The sequence below is a fragment of the Peromyscus eremicus genome, chromosome 15, assembly GCF_949786415.1.
Source record: "Peromyscus eremicus chromosome 15, PerEre_H2_v1, whole genome shotgun sequence".
NCBI classification, from domain to species: Eukaryota; Metazoa; Chordata; class Mammalia; order Rodentia; family Cricetidae; genus Peromyscus; species Peromyscus eremicus.
In genome coordinates, this window is record NC_081431.1 from 67229330 (window position 1) to 67245031 (window position 15702).

At 42.7% G+C, this 15702-nt stretch overlaps 1 long non-coding RNA gene across 1 annotated transcript; it reads right to left on the minus strand.

Annotated features, from left to right (window-relative positions):
• Positions 1-722: 722 nt before the first annotated feature.
• LOC131925286 (uncharacterized) lies at positions 723-10906 on the minus strand. The gene is made up of 3 exons (XR_009383210.1): positions 10801-10906; positions 8484-8606; positions 723-789 (listed from the first exon to the last, which is right to left on the minus strand). It is a non-coding gene; the product is annotated as an uncharacterized LOC131925286 (long non-coding RNA).
• Between the last annotated feature and the right edge of the window lie 4796 nt (positions 10907-15702).

Here is a 15702-nt window from a genome sequence, read left to right on the forward strand (position 1 = left end):
TCTAGGGCTCTGTTTTCTCCTTCTGGGCTAGAGAACTGTGACTTTCTTGTGGTGACTTTTCTTTTTTTGTTTCTGTGACATAATACCCCCAAAACGGCTTAAGGAAGGAAGGGTTTGTTTTGGATCACAGTTTTAGGGTACAGTCCATCATAATTGGGAAGGCATAGGAGAGTGAAACTTTTCTCCTTACCTCTTTTTTAAATGTGTGTCGTATATGTGTGTATGAGAATGTATGTGTGCGTGTGTGTGTGTGTGTGTGTGTGTGTGTGTGTGTGAGAGAGAGAGAGACAGAGACAGAGAGACAGACAGAGACAGACAGAGAGAGAGAAGGGAGGACACAGACATCAATGTTGAGTGTCCTCAGTTTCCTTCCACTTTAGTTTTTGAGACAGATTCTCCCACTAAATTGAGGGCTCACTGCTCACTGATTTGGCTAGACTGTCTGGTCAGCAGACTCCAAGATTCTACTCGTCTCCACCTCCTTAGTTCTGAGGTTGCAGACATACGCTGCTGCACCTGGCTTTTTACATGGGTGCTGGGGTTCCAAAGTTATCTAAGATCTCTTCATGCTTGCTCTCTAAGCACACTGCCAACTGAGCCATCTCCTCAGCCCGTTTGTTGTATACTTTTTATGCATTCTGCAGCGGTGCTGCCCACACTCAAAGTAGATCTTCACTCCTCAGTGAATTCCACCTAGAGTCATTAGTCTTACTGACACTTATCGCCTTTGTCTTCTTGGCAGATGCTACTGCTGTCATGGTTGACTCTACAGATAATCAACATCTGAAACTACAAAAGTAACATCATGGGATTGTGGCATGTTTGGTGTTATCCAACATCTATGACCTCTGAAGGCAATTTCCCTTTATAGTAGAGCCAAGAAATGAATTTTTTGTTCAAACTTTGTGTAATGCTATATTTTAACTGTTTTCTTTTTTTGATATAGCTTTCATCTAGGGACATGTGTGTCCATACATGTTCATATATATGTGCATGTATGCATGTGCAGTGGGAGCCACAAGAAAACTGAAATATGACAATTATTCTTTTTCTCAGTTTTTAAAATGTATTTTATCCTTAAAGTTACATTTAGTGTGTCTCTCTGTGTGTATGTGTATGTGTGTTTATGTGTGTAAGTCAGAGGATATCTTGTGAGAGTTGGTTTTCTCCTTCTATAGTGTGGGTTACAAGGATTTAAATGAGGCTGTCAGCCTGGGCTTCAAGCATCTTTACCACTAAGTTATTTTGGTAACCAATTAGTCTAAATTAATTAAAATTTTGGACCTTTCATACATGCATGCAATATAGCGTGTTCCCATTTACCCATTCCCCCGGCCCCATTGACCCTTAGTCCTTGCTCACTCACTCCAACCTTCTTTGTTTTCCAAGCTTTACTCTCTTGTCAGACTCTCACATATTTTGAGACACAGTCATTGTGTTGATTAGATTTAATTGTCAACTTGACACAGTCTAGAATCATCTGGGGAGAAAGACTCAATGGGGGATTGTCTACATTGGGTTGGCCAGTGGGAGATTGCATTAAGTAATTGATGTCCAGGCCACTATGGGAAACACCATTCCCTAGAAAGTGAGTGTACGTATTACACCTCTGAGAGGAATGGAATTCTGGCAGTTGGGAGCCAAGAAATATCACAAAGTCACAGTGCACAATAAACCTCACACAAGAGATTTATTGGGAAAGACACAAGAGGATGGCTGCCTCTTCTTGGGAGAGAAGCAGCCAAGGAGCAAGAGGCAGGCTTTATATAGGATTTACTATGGGGGGGGGGGCGTGCAGAGGTTTCCAGGGTGCCCTGGCATTGGTGGGATTCTGTGGCCAGATCTTGGGGCAAGCTCAGAAATTGGTGGGATTTTTGTGGCTTGATCCTGGGCTTTTTTTTTTTTTTTTTCTATATATGGCAGAGCTTGGCTGCCTGCATCTTGAGTGGCTGGAAATGGCCATTAAGGCCATTAGAATAGTCTGGGGGATGGGGCCTGGTGGTTGGAGATCCTCAGGGGTAGGGCCGTGCCACTTGAGTGCTTCATGGGGCTTTCAGTGGGTCCTGAACTGTTTGAGCAGAGATACTGAGCTGAGCACAAGCAAGCAAGTGATCATCTCTGCGTTCATTTCTCTCTGTTCTTGACTGGATATGATGTGACTAGTTGTTTGAAGTTCCTGCCTTGAATTCTCTATAATGATAGAATGTAACCCGGAACTGTGAGCTGAAATGAACCACTTTCTCCCCAAGTTGGTTTTTTTTTTTTTTTTTTTTTTTTTGGTCAGGGTGTCTTGGCACCACAACAGAAAGGAAACCAGGACAGGCACACAGTATAGCTTAGAGGACAGACCACACCCTTATCAAGTATGAGAATCTATCAGTATTCTGTGTGTGATGGAGACTCATGTTTCAGCTTGGCTGTCCTAGGGGTGCCAGAGGACACTCTGTTTCTGGGGTGGAGATAAAATCAGTGGATTCTCTAGAGATTGTTGTGTTTCATGAGTTACCCTCAGCCAACCCAATAGGGGCCTGAATAAAACAATGAGCAGAGGAAGCAGAAACACACACAGACACATACAGACACACAGACACAGACACACAGACACACACACACAGACACACACACAGAGACACACACACAGAGACACACACACACACAGACACACACACACTCTTTTGTGCTTCCATGCTTGTGTTGGGACATCTCAGTTCATCTGTTCCCACATTGGGATTCCCATAACTATTTGCTGAATCACATGATGGATCTTCTGGATTTACCCGTTGTCAGTCATGAGACTTCATAGTCTAACACAAGCTAATTTCTTGTAATAAAGAACATATATGTACATTTAGAAATACATATAAATATGTATGTAATCAATCAGTGATTAATGAGAAAAGAGGCAATGAATTTGAAAGAGAGAAAGGAGGGGTATGATATATGTGAGGGTTTGGAGTGAGGAAAGGGGGAGGGAGCAATGGAGTAATGATATTAATCTCAAAAAATAAAAGAAGTAATTAAAAAAAAGAAAGAATGGTGAATAGAACAGTACAGAGTAATTATATATGACCCAGAAATTATTACAAAAATGTTTGAGTGAGTGAATGAACTAATGAATGGCCATGAAGGCACTTTGTGCTGAGGCAGTGTCACTCAGGTACAGGGTGACTCAGGTACAAGGAATATGTGGGGTGAGGAACTAGACAGAGTAAGAATGTCAGAACTCCTGCTGCTCAGTTTTCAGTCGCCTTCCGTGTCTTCATTTACCCTCAGAAGCGTGAGTTCACTTATTGTCTATGTACATGTTTGTTTGTTTGTTTAGAGAAAGGTTTTTAGAGAGCCCAGGTTAGAGTTCCTAATCTCTGCCTCCCAGATGCTAGGGTTGCAGGAGAGCACCGCACCTACCTTACATGGGTACTGGGGATCCGAACCCTGGCCTTTATATTTACATGGCAAGTGCTTTAAGCACCAAGCTGTTTTTCCAGACCCCAAAGTGCACCATTTTAGTGAACATGTTGTTGTGATTTGACAAATGTGTGGTAAAGCACACCACAATCAAAATACAGAATATTTTTGTGACTACACAGGGCCCTGTTGCCCCTTTATTGCCATATCTGACCTCCCTGCCCTAGGGAACTGCTAATGTTTACTGTCATTGTAGATTAATCTGCATGTTTTAGCATTTCACACAAATGGGATCACACGCTCTGTATTCTTTTATGTCTGGCTTCTGGTTTGAATGCTCAATAAGTTCTCCGGTATGCAGATTGCGCATGTATCCAAAGCAAGTAACTCAAGGATATAGACATTTTGATTTATAGCATTTAGCCCAGAGATTTAAGTATGATTGATATTTATTATATAGGTTGTACTGAAATTACTTTTAATTTTTAATAGTGCATATTCAAAATCTGAGGTTGTGAAGACTAGAGGTATTATAGAGACCAAGTCAGGAGCAACCTGTCATAGGCCTGAGTCATGTGAGGGTAAGAGCAGAGAGACAGGAGAGGTCTCAGTATGGTGGCTGACTAGGAGGTCAGGGTTTGTGTGTGGGAAGGGGAGGGGTCCTCTGAGGTTACTGGAGGCTACTCAGGCCTCTGTAAGCCGTAAGACAGAAATAGGTTTGAGCCAGCTTTGTTTTTATGCCTCTGTATCAAACTGATAATGTTCTTCTGTTCTGAGTGTTGGAAATCTGGGGTCACTGCAAAGCTCAAGGGAAGGTGATATAGGGTGTCTGCAACTGTATTTTGGAAAAATGGTGTGCAATATCCGCTTTATGACATTGAAATGAAGTCTGTTTCTAGTCATATCCCAGGGTCATGCCTCCTGCTCAGTTTGATTCACCCATATGCTTGTGTTCATCTTTTATCATGACACTAACCTTAAAGAATAACTTTGTTTTTAATCTGTGATGTCCCTTGTTAGATGAGAGTATATTTTATGCTCCTTATTAAATGGCAACAGTTATTTCTGAAGGTAGATATTGCATAGCTTCACTGCTAGGGGAATAAAAAGTGAAGGGAGTTGGTGGGAGAAATAAGCCTTTTGTTTTATGATGCTCCAGGAACTGATTGTGGGCATAAAAGAATAAAACAACTCATACATCCACCAGAGCTTATTGTATTATCAGGTGATACACCTGTCTCTCTGATAAATAGGACTCAGTAGAACAGTTAATAAAAGCAGAAGAGTTATTTGGCATAGAAACACAACGGCATAAAGCCACTCAGAGGCAGTCTATGGTGGTTTTCTTTGTCATAAGAAAAATCGGAGACAGCGGAAGGTGTCTCCTCTTCAGAACTGGGGTAGGACGTGTGTTCCACATGGGACCCTTCATTTTCAGGAGCTTCAGGATACTTCTAGCAATACACAGAAATAGAGATGACACTCTGAGTGGTGTGTGTGTGTGTGTGTGTGTGTGTGTGTGTGTGTGTGTGTGTGTGTCTATGTCTGTGGTATGCTGAATGTAGATATTCAGAGAGCAGGTGCATGTGGGACCATGTAGGATGTCTTTCTTGATTGCTTTCCATCTTATTCTTTTGAAAGGGGCTGTCTTTAGATGTGCGTGTGTCTATGCCTGCTTGCCTGTATGTGCTCCACATGCACGCAGATATCTAAAGAGGCCACAGAGGGCCTCAGATCCCCTGGACCTGGAGTTACTGGCCATGAGCCCCCTGACGAGAGTGCTGGGCGTAGAACCCAGGTCTGCTGCAAGAGCAGCAAGTGCTCTTAACCACTGAGCTGTCTCAGCAAACCTGGAGCTCATCTATTTAATTAGGCGGGCTGATCAATGAATTCTCGGGAGTCTGTTTTCATGCCCAGTGCTAGGGCTCCAGATGCCTGCCACCTCACCCGACCTTCACATGTTTGCTGGGGTTCAGACTTAGGTTCTCATTATTGCTGCAGCAGATACTTTACCACCTGAGCCGTTTCTCCACCTCCTGGCTTCCGGTTTTACAGTTTCTCTGACCACAGGAGATGTATGGGTTGTGCATTATCCCTGGGAAAAACAGGCCAGTTGCCATGTCCCTGAATCACCTTCTAGCTTCTCCAGGCTCAAGTCCAGCTAAGGAAGGGACAAAAGTGAGCCATGGTGGCCAGAAACAGAAAATGAGGTAGGAAGTCACAGGACAGTAGGCGCTGGGCATGCTGGCTGTGTTCTCAGTTCTTTTCTCCCCCCTCCATCCCTCCCCTCCTCCTTTCCCCGCTTCTTTCCATTGTCCTTTCTTCCTTACTCTTTAATTTTGTTGATAATTCAAATGAGGCCTATTTTCAGACAGTTATTTTGGAGATCACTTTCTTAATATTTTTGTCTCCCTTCTTGATCTGTGACTTATGTACAATCATTTCTTTACAGAAAAATGACAATGTCAAATCAATCAGTAAGGAAAAACTGACCAGTGTAAGTATGCATACAATCATCGAATAAATGCAGAGTTTGCATGTCTTCAGGGTTATTCTGCATAGATATGTACATTTTTTTATATCCAGCTAAACAATCTTTACAAAATTATTTTTATTATTTGAAAAACTCACACATGCGTAATGCCTTTTGCTTAAATCCACTTCTCATTTTCTCCCGTCCCATTCTACCCATGTGCCCAACCCAGTTTTCCTTCCAACTTTGTGTGCTTTGTTTTTAAGTATACTGAATCCACTCAGGGCTGCCTGTGCGTGCCTGTGTGTAGGACCATTGACTACAACATGGGTAACTTCTTGGATCACATTCCTGAAGATAATGGACTTTCTCTCCCAGGAGCCACCAATTGCCAGTAGCTGCTCAGCAAGGGGTGAGATTTTATGAGCCCCTCCCCTGTCCAAAGCTTGGATTTTGGCTGGCTTGATTTTGAGGTCTTCAGCGTGTAGTCGCAGCTACTGTGAGCTCCTGTGTACAACGTTCCCATCCTGCCTGGAAAATACTCTTCTGCTGCAGATGTCTATTACCTCTGACTCTTAGGATCTTTCCACTCCCTTTTCTCCAATGATCCTGGAACCTTGAGGTGTTGGGGTGTGATATAGATGTCCTATTTAGAGATGAACACTCACATTCTTTTATTCTCTGAACATTGACTTTGTTGTGGGTCTCTGTATTAATTGCCATTTACGGAAAAAATCAACTCTGATGAGTCTTGAAAGGTGCCCTATTCCATGAACATAAAGATAAGAACTTAGGGGAGTAGTTTATTCCTTTTGCCATTTAGGAGAATATTATTATTAGGATCTCCTTGATGACTTAGGCAGCAACTTGTTTCTGGTCTAGTTAATGGTGCCAGATAAGAGTTGCATCTTATGGAGCAGGCCTATGTTCAACCAGAAGGTGATTGTTACTTCTGTAACATCGATGCCACGATTGTGGCAGTGGGCAGATCTAGCCAGGGCGGCTGTTGTTGTATCTCAACAGGTTCACAGTTGGGTAAGACTAATATGCATCAAAATTTCTAACACTGTGAAAGCTAGCCAGTAGGGAAGGCACCTCCAGGTTGGTACCAGCTTCATTTCTCCATGTCTTGTGACTCAAGGGTTTGGGGTCTTTAGCATTAGGATCTAACCATAAAGTTCTGGAGGGCAAATAAGAGCAATGGAAATGAATCAATAATATTTTGGGGGAGTCTATGGGACTCCACTGACCAATAGGTCAAAAAGAGGTACCCCATACCTGACACTGGGCTTTTTTATTTGATAGCTTATGATGGAGATAGGCACTATATTGGAGATGGGGTTTAATTCTCAGAGCTAAAATATCCTGTGCATTTTTTTAAGTATCAATATTCTAAACCTTCATTCATAAGTTTTCCTTTGTTTCTCTTACAATATAGAGAAGGCAGCAAGATGGGTGCTGTAGTTTGGATCTCAAATTTATATAAGGACACGTAAGATTTTAGGGGGATGTCTTTGTTATTTTCCTGTTGTTATGATAAAACAATAAAAGGGAAAAAGGGTTTGTCTGGCTCACAATTCCAGGTCACAGTCCATCGTTGGAGGAGGTCAAGGTGGCAGCAACCTGAAGCAGCTAGTCACGCCACATCCACAGTCAAGAGCAGAGGACACACTGTTATGCTTTTTCCATTTTAAAAGATGATTCTTAAAAGGTTTTTTGAGTTTTCCTATGCCAGTACTCTGTATTTACATCATTCCCACCCTTCCCTCTCCCCCTTCAGCTCCTCTCCACGCAGTCCCTCTAAGATTGCTTTCTCTGCTTTTACCCAACCCATGATCCCCTGCCCAGGAAATGGTGCCACACACAGTGAGCAGGTATTCCCACTAATGAAGGTAATCTCCCATAGACATGCTCATAGGCCAACCTCTTCCAGACAACCCTTCAGTGAGACTGTTCCAGATTATGTTAGTCTACAAAACTAATCATCGTAGGGGCCCCAATCCAACTTATAACCCCGCCTCCTCCTCCTCCAGGTGGACCTCACGTGTACCCATGCAGGCCTTGACTTACATTCTCTCTTCTGACTCAACCTTCCTAGTGCTGAGGCTACTGGTGTGCAGTTACCACCACGCTTGGTAACATTACCAAGTGTTCTTAAACAAAAACCTGTTTCCCCCCCCGTTTGTGGATCATTGGTTTATAGCACAGCTCAGATGACTAACATTTCAAAAGGAACTTCAGCAAAATTTAACTGTGCAAATAACAGCAGCGTTTTCAGTAAAGGCAGCAGAATTCTTTATGTCAGGATAATCAGACTGCCAGGGATGCCTGTCTATTCCCCAATCCCAGCCCCTGTCAGCTTCGTAGATAAGACTCCCAGGGGCCATCTTGTTTTTCTAAGATGGGAAGCTTTTGTTCGTTGATAGCTCTCCCTGCCCGTACTCAAATCCCAACTCCCCTAAACTAATCCTTTTATTTTGCTTTAAATGTATTTTTATTAACCAAGACGACCCTTGTGAGTTCCAGGGAATAAATCTGTCTAGTTTACCATCAATTGAAAGGGGGATAGCCTTGCAATTTCCTGTCTCATGTTAAAATCACATACCTTCAGGAGAGTTCTGGGAGATCGATCACACCCAGTTTCCTCTTCCCTCTCATCCACACTCAGTAAACATTATGATATTATAGTCAGCATGCTCTCTCTTATCACATACAACTGAAGCCAGCCCTGCAATTCAAGAAAGGAGACAGATGAAAAAAATGATAGGTATATATAATTTTATGCTAAACATAAATGTATATTAACTTAAATGTATATTAACTTAAAACATACAGAATTTTACACTATGTAGAAGAAGAAACCCAATTTTTATGTTATGGTCCATTGGTTTTTGTACACAAGTGTGGTGGTTAGTTTTGATTGTCAACTTCATGCAATTTATAGCTACCTAGGAGATATATGTGAGGGTATTTCTAGAAAGATTTAACTGAGGTGGGAAGCCTCATCCTGAATGTGGGTGTCACTATCCCATGGACAGAAGTCCAGGACTGAATAAAAGGAGAGAGTGAGCTGAGCCCAGTGTTCATCTCTCTCTGCTTCCTGACTGCGGATGCCATGTGAGCAGCTGCCTCACGCTCCGGCTGCCCTGCCTTCCCCACTGTGATGGACTGTACCCTCAAACTGTGAGCCAGAATGGAACCTTCTCTCTCATTAGTTGTTCTTGTCACTTGTTTCGTCACAGCAATGAGCAAAGTCACAACACATGAAGACAACGCGAACTTGAGATTTTAAAATTAAAACAACCATTCTTATGTATCTTTAGCTGTATCTTCTATAATAATAATATTTGGCTTTTTATTTAACCCATGACCTTTTAGCCCCTCCTTCCTCATTTCCCTTTGTTTACAGCCTAGGCAGTGTCAGTTCTGAGTGAGCCACAATTTTATTTCCAGCATATAATCTCCATGAACCTATTTGCTGGGGTTTCCCTTTTATATGTCATAAACAGCTAGATTACTTTAAATTTGTCCCAATCATTCTAAATAAATGCATGTCATGTCCCTTTTCAACATCAAAGTTACCTATCATTTACTCTAAACTTTTCTCACATTTTTGCTATGTAGATATTCTTTTGATTACATGGCTGTATCTTTGTTGGTTTTCAGTAAAAGCAGCAGAGGTCTTTGTGTCCAGATAATCAGACTGTCAAGAGCACCTGCTGCAGCCTCCAATCCCAGCCCCTTGTGGCTTCATAGATAAAGCCCTGGGTGTCATCCTACTTCTCTAAGATGAACAGATTTTGTTCTTTGATAGGTCTCCCTGTCCACAATAAAATCTCAACTCTCCCAAACTGTGCATCATTCCGTGATATTCATACCCTATCACTCATTATTTACAAACTGAACTAGAAGCATGCCTAGAGTAATACTGCACAGTACCAATGCCCTGATTTCGATAATGTATCCTGTTAAAATTGGAGAAAGCCCTACAAAGGGTACATAAAATACTTGGTACTATTTTTTTCAATTGTTCTGAGCCAATTACTTGAGAACAAAAAGCAATTAAAGACTTGTGTGAAGGCATATGAGCACAGTATTCTCCTAATTCTGTACCAGACATTATACAGGTACCATACACACATCCAATCCAACAGTTTTAATTCCTTACCTTTATTTAATTGTAAAGAACCATCTAAGCATTTAATTTAATTTCTGGGAAACAACTTTATTTCTCTATTCACTAGAGCAAAGAAGTCTACAACAACAGAATTATATGCAGTAAAAATAATCCTGCAATTATGGTCATAAGAATAGGTTGTATATATAGATTTATAAATAAGAAAAATTTATTCAGTGTGTAGCCAAGTGAGGACTAACTTCTCTCATAATTTTTACAAGCTTGGACTGTTGTGGGACTGTCCCTGGGGAGACGTGAACAAATACCTACTTACCCAGGACAGACCAAAGCCCACCTGATGAACCACAGTTTATTGGTATGTCTTACAGGAGTAAGGGAGAGGGGGTGCCTTACAGGAGCACGGATGACTCAACAGCAACTACATCACTGAAAGCCCACCCTAGCATGGGTGAAGACCCAAAAAGCTACATCCCAGGGCCTCCCTGAGTGACTTGCAGGTAGCTGGACTGGTGAGTTGAGCAGTTCCCACTTCTAAGCAATTGTTGCTACTTATGTTAACTTTGGGGGTCTTGTGAGTCTTGTAAGTTTCAGAAGGTCCTGAGACTTGGAATTTTTGTTGACTACCCAGTTTTTAATTAGCTGAGGCCCCCTCCCTCCAGGAGGGAATGCTTTAAGTCCAAGGAAATTGCTTCACAACACCACACATCCCCATTCCCACGTTTTCTGGAGAGGGTATAGATTCACCCAGAAATCTGATGGCGTGTAAGATGGATAAGAAAACTACCAAACAAATGTGTATTCCTCCACAGTAATTGACACCTTCTGTTCTCACAGCTGAGGGAATGAAGGTGCCAAGAGCTCCTGTGGCCTCCAAGAGAGGTAGTATTCAGAGACAGCGTTGCAGTGAGAGCAGGAGATTCCTGTCTCTGAGGTCACAGTATTCCCATTGTGCTGTCATTTTGTTAAGGTCACAGACAAACTGTGGGGCTCTCTGATGAAATTAGATTTTTCGGCAGGGTAATAACCACACTGCTTTTAGCTTGGGGAAATTCGTACATTTTTCCCCCAAAAGGCATGCTTTCTCTTCCTTGATCTTAAAAATGATGTTCGGGTTGAAAAACATAGACACTACAGGAAACTCTTCTCATCACACTGGAAAAGGACTTCAAGCAGTTTCAATGTCTGTCGGGGCTCCACATCAATTACTCGGGTCTCCTTCCACTGAACTTTACACTTCTCTGGGTGAGATTGATGGCTTCCTGTGAGGCTTCTCTCCTATTTCGCTCCAGAAGGGTTTACACTGTCAATGTCTCCAGGCTGACAGCTTCCCCCTTCTGAGGATCATGGGAAGAAGAATGATAATACAGGGGATGAGGGGGTAGGAGCTGGGCATGTGCTTGCAAAAGTAGAAGCCTTGAGTTTGGAAAAGAAATCTTTCCCCTTTCAAAGCAGCTTTGTAAGAACCTGGGCTGGAGAGACGGCTCCATCAGTAAAGTGCTTGCCATGCAAACATGGGACCTGAGTTTGACCCTCAGAACCCATGAAATGAAACTGGGCATCAGATGAGTGTTTGTAGTCGGAGAGTTGGAGAGGCTGAGACAGGAGGATCCCTGGAGCTCACTGGTCAACAACCAGCTTCGCTTACTCTGTAAGCTCCAGGTTCATTGAGAGACTCAATAACAACAACAACAACAACAACAACATGGAGAGAAACTGAGGAAGACACCTGACATTGATGTTTTGACTATTCCTGTGCTTGCACACACTCCACACACATATACACGCATACACACACACCACACATACGCACATATGCACACACACAACACACACACACATACACAAACAGACCACACACACACATACACACACACTAAACACACACATACACAAACATATCACGCACATACATACACACACTATACACACACATACACAAACACATCACACACACACACACACATCAATAATAAAGTCTTACATAAAACCAAAGCACAAGTCATTTTACCAACAGTAGCGCATGCATACCTTCCTGGCTGTTTTTGGTCTTTCCTGACCTGCTTATACAAGGACCAATTTGTTACACAGTGTGCAGCCCAGCTCATCCTGTGAATGTTCAGTGAATTTGGGTAGAGAACACTTTCCCATAACTCTAACTATCCATCCCAAGAAACAGGCATGGTTCCTGGTGAATAAGTCACAATACCTTATGCAAAATTCACAGGCTCTGAAATTGCCGCTAAGTCTTTCATACCAGCAAGCAGGTGGGGTCTTTGCTTCTGTCAGTTAAAGAACTAAATGGCATGAGAAAAATCAGCCAAATCTGAAGGTGAAGTTTATTGGCACGAATTACAGATCTCTAGGGTGCAGAAGCCCTACCCCAGCTGAAGAGACCTTGGACTCTAAAGGGCTTGGGTGTTCATTGGGGCTTGTCCTACCCCATCATTCATCTTTATCCCCTTTCTCTACTGGACTCAAGGTGTCTCTGTGCATCTTCTATAGCAGGTGTTGGGGCTCTGTCTTTGAAACTGCTGATTGGCTGGGGTAAGAGTGGGCCTCCCAAACCCCTCTGGTCCTTGGGGATAACAGGAACAGAGCAACCAACTGCATGTGGAGAAATTACGTTTCAGAGCAGCAGAAAATTAATGGTTGGGGGCAACAAGTCACAAATGAATGGAAACTTACTGCCTATTGCTGGGAGCAAGAAGCCGTAACTATTTAAACTGTGGTTAATGCTTCCCCTTCTCTCATGCTGGGGGTCCACAGTCTCCCTTGCTGATGGTGAAGTTTGGCTGAAGCCCTAAGAGGCACCTGTAGTGCAAAGCACTTCTCAACTCTATTTTATTGGGGATTTTTTGAAACCATTCAACACCTCCTGAAATTAATATTTCATAGAAATTAGTTTATGAAATACCGGTTTTCAAATGACTTCAAGAAAAATTGGTTCTATTCCCCTCTGACCTTATACTTGAAGCTGATACTTCAAGCAGAGGAAAGGACAAACACTTTTGGTTTTATTTTTATTATCAGTTCTTCATCTCATTCCCAGAGGAAGGGGGTCACTTCTTTTTATTGGGCAGATGCAGCACTACATTCAGGATCTGCTTGTTTGCATGTTTTCTGGTCAATTAGACACTACCCTTAATTTGGTGTGCTGATGCGCTCATCTACCACTTCCTATCTTAAATTTCCTCTTGGGGCTGAGGGGATGGCTGCGAGAAAAGTGCTTTCCATGCAAACCCATGGACTTGAGTTCATGTCTGGGATCCTGGTGCTAGGGAGGTGGAGGCAGGTGGGTCCCTGGGGCTCACTGGCCAGCAAGCCTGCAGAATTGGAACACTATCAAGAAAAGGGAGAGACCCTGCCTCAAAACACAAGGTGGAGAGTAACTGTGGAAGTATACTTGGAGGTTGGCCTTTGACCTCCACAGACATGACTACACGCATGCAGGCAGCCTTCCCACATGTGAACACATACACTCCCCCCCCCCCACACACACACGTGCACACACACCAATACCTCTACAATGATAATGTTTCCATATTCAGAACCTCATTCCCATCTTGAAACTTATTTTGAAGATGTTTTACATGTATTTGCAACAGCCTTTTATGGAAAGAAAATAAAATTTAACCTAGTACAGCTAGGCTTAGACAGGAAAAGAGCAAAATCTCTTTAAAACTGTATTTTATTTTTATATATATGCCTCTGTGGGGCTGTGAACGTGAGTGTGGTGTCTGGGAAGTCCAGGAGAGATGAACAAGGGCAGTGGCAGGCTACCCAATGAGGGTGCTGGAAACCAAACTCAGATCCTCTGCAAGGTGAGTGCTCTTAACCACTGAGCCACCTCTCCAGTCCCACAAAACCCATTTATACAACACCACTGTTGGGAGATAGTCACGAGATTGACACTGTCTATCAGGTGTTATTCCATCAAGTTATGTTGGGCGGCGAGGGGAGGGGTTGGCAGTGGGGCTGCGGTTTGACAGACTCTTCATAATAGTGCCCAAGATAAAAGGTTAATCCCACTTCTGTTTTGTGTTTGATGGCCCTCATCATTTCAAAGTGTTGACGATGATAACATATACTTGTTGATGTTTTAAATGTCTTATGGCACAGGAGGGGGTTGATGGGAAAAAGGAAATCAATAAAATGTTTGATATATAGTCGTCCCTCAATAATACCTTGATTCCCTAAAAAAAATTAAGACATTACAAAGAGCCAGCCATGCTCTTGTGCCCCAGAAGGGTCCTTTCCTAAATTGGGAAAGTTCATTTAGAAAAGCGCCGGTTCCACAAGGGTGAACTTGCCCCGCACCGGGAAAGGTGGTTTTAATTAAAGCGCCAACGCTTCATCATCTGAACTGTGTTTATTGCTTCATGGATCTGATTTATGGAGATCAGGGGATGAATAAATTCTTAAATGTGAAACTCGAGTTGGAAAAATTAAAGGGGAAAATTAATTTTAAAGTGTAACCACTAGCATAAACACATTTGCTTCTGTCTAGAACCAAATATAAACTTGGCTTTCGCATGTGAGGAAGCCACGGCGGTTGCCACATCGAGCCGACAGATCTGCTTGTCTGACAGCACGATGCTTGAACATCTGGATGATGGGCTCAATTTTAAGCATTTCCAGCTGACTCAGTCCATTTATAGGACACGAAAATCCCTAGTATAAAAGACAGCACTCATCCAACATCCCAGACAGAAATCATCCTCACAGCATTTAGCAAAAGCTTGGCCAACCTGATTCCTTGTGCTTTGTAAATTTTATTTATGATACTTTGTGTGCCTAGTATGTGTTTGTGTGTCTCTATTTGTGTGTACATGTGTGCATGTAGGTACACACACACATGTGTGCATGCGTATGTAGAAGCAGGAGGTAGATACTAGGTGTCTTCCTCACTTACTTTTTGAAATAGTGTTTCTCCCTGAGCCTGGCGCTCAGCTATTTGCCAGTCTGCCTGGTCAGCAAGCGTAGGGATCTGTTTATATTGGCTTTCCAGATCTGGGTTAACATGTGTACGCTGTCATGCCTGGCTTTTAGTGGATGCTTGGGTTTGGAACTCAGGTCTTCATGCTTGCATGACATGCATTACTGATGGAGCCATCTCTCCAGCTCAACTTTGTGTGTATGCTGATTGTCTGTGTTTAGAATGTCAAAACTCTCTGGGATTTACTAAAAGCTGAGTGCTTGTTTCGTATCCATTTTTAGACACTCCCTAGTCTTAAGCGAAAGTATTATGCATGTGAATTACATAAAGAAGGCCTGATATAGTGCACACCTTTAATCCCAGCATTCAGTAGGCCGAGGCAGGCAGAGTTTTGTGAGTTCAAGGCCAGCCTGATCTACCCAGTGAATTTCCAGCCAGCCAGGATGGCACTGTGAGACCCTGCCTGTAAACAACAAAACAAACAAAGAGAAAAACAAGGGGCTGGAGAAATGACTCAGCAGCTGTTTTTGCAGAGGACTGAGGTTCAGGGCCCATCACCCACACAGTAGCTCATAACCGTCCAAACTCCAATCCCAGAGGATCCAATTCCCTTTTCTGACCTCTGTTGGTACCAAGCACACACATGGTACACACACAGACTTGTAGGCAAAATATCCACACACTTAAAGGCAAATGATAAATTAAAAAACTAAAACAAACAAAATAAAGAGCCTAATCTAAACCCAAAAT